The following is a 1,941-nucleotide window of genomic DNA, read 5'->3' on the forward strand; positions in this document are numbered from 1 at the left end:
TGCTTCAAGAATGAGTATAAAACACATCCACTAATCCTTTACCTAGATTCATCTATTTATAACATTTTGCTCCATTTGTTATATCATTGATTTTAAGTTTAAATTCATAGAGTTTTATTAAGAATGTTAGCAAGAAGTAACCAGATTGCATCAGTAAGACAGATAGCTTTCTAACATTATTTATCATCCTAGAAAAATAAACACTGCATTTCAAGGGAAATGAAATTTGAAGGCTGTTACTTTTTTCTCCCACAGCTCTTAGGCCTTTCTAATATCCTTATTCCTCAAAGTGTGAATTGTTGGGTTTAGCATGGGAGTGACAACACTGTACAGTACTGAGATCAGCTGATCTTTTGCCGATGAGTAAGAAGAGATGAGTCGTACATATGTGAAAATGGAGCTGCCATAACTGAGAAGAACAATGACCAGGTGGGAGGCACATGTAGAAAAGGCCTTTTGCCTCCCTTCAGAAGAGCGAATGCTCAAGATAGTAGAGATGATATAAAGGTAGGAAAGGATGATACCTACGAAAGGCGCCCATCCAGTGAAGACCCCAATGAAGAGTAACACCAACTCATTGACAGAAGTGTCCCCATGAGACAAGATCAGTAATGGGGGGATGTCACAGAAGAAATAATTAATCTGGTTGTTGCCACAGAATGTCAGTAGTGTGTGCACCACTAAGTTGAGGAAACCACTAACCTAGCATGAGGCTTCTAACTGGCTATACAGGGTCTTGTTCATAATAATTAAATATCTTAAGGGTTCACAGATTGCAATGTAGTGATCACATGCCATTGCTGCCATCAAAAGACCCTCTACACCCACAAAGAAAAGGAATGCCAAAAGTCAAGTTACACAACTCCCATAGGAAATGATTTTCTTCTCTGATAGGAAATGCACCATCATTTGGGGGACATTGATGGTGGTATAACAGATATCAAGAAAGGCCAAATTCCTCAGAAAAATGTACATAGGTGTATGTAGTCGGGTATCAGCCAACGTTGCCAAAATAATGAAGATATTTCCTCCCAGGGTACAAAGATAGATCATAAGGAATATTAAGAGTAAAAATTGCAAATCATTTAGGTTGGAGAATCCTAAGGTGATGAATTCCGACAGAGTTTGGTTTTCTCTTTCCATGATGTTTCCTCTTGGGAATTGAGAAAGCAGCAGTAAAAATTGCAGTATTCATGTGCTACAACAGCAGTAATCTAGAAAACAAGACAATATAGCCTTACTGATGAAATAACCATTTTCTATATCAGGATAAACACTAGGACATTTAGAATGCATGACAAATCTTGGTGGTGTACAGGAATCACCAAATTAAAAAAAACACATATTTAAAAATTTCCTATGAGACACATCTCTTTCAGAACATTAGTAGCATATTTATGGAAAAAGTAAATATTAAAAGTCCACATGCAGCATAAGGGCTATTTATGCAGATGGGGAATGGCAGGCCCCTTGCCTCATACCCCGTTGTATTTTGGAGATGGTTGGTGAATATCCATCAGATAATTTGTCTAAGAGTTGTGGGGTTATTTCAGTCTCTCCTTGAAATACCTCCTTGTCCTCTTTTCACTCTTGGAGACTGCTTTTTATAGTTTTAATATAGTTTATATTTTAAGATAAGGAAAGTGGAATAGGAAATGTAAAAAACAAGGTGGTACCAGAATATGATGCTATGTACTTTGATAAAATTCATAAAATAAATGATAGTTTATATTAGCCAGCATGTCTTGGAGCAGATTCATATAATCCACAGCTCTAAGATTTGGAGATGAGAATGGTATCAATGGAATTGGTTATTGAAACCACTCCCCAGTGGAAAGAACACTTCAGAAAAGGAAAGCAGACATCTTTTCTGTCCCAAATTTGGTGAATAAAACTTTCAAGTACTTTGTCTCATTTTAGCTTCAAACATCCTTCCTCAGC

At 36.8% G+C, this 1,941-nt stretch overlaps 1 pseudogene; it reads right to left on the reverse strand.

The window, feature by feature from the left end:
- On the reverse strand, positions 214-1,143 carry OR5V3P (olfactory receptor family 5 subfamily V member 3, pseudogene; annotated as a pseudogene).

The sequence above is a fragment of the Equus caballus genome, chromosome 20, assembly GCF_041296265.1.
Source record: "Equus caballus isolate H_3958 breed thoroughbred chromosome 20, TB-T2T, whole genome shotgun sequence".
In the NCBI taxonomy this organism is placed as follows: domain Eukaryota; kingdom Metazoa; phylum Chordata; class Mammalia; order Perissodactyla; family Equidae; genus Equus; species Equus caballus.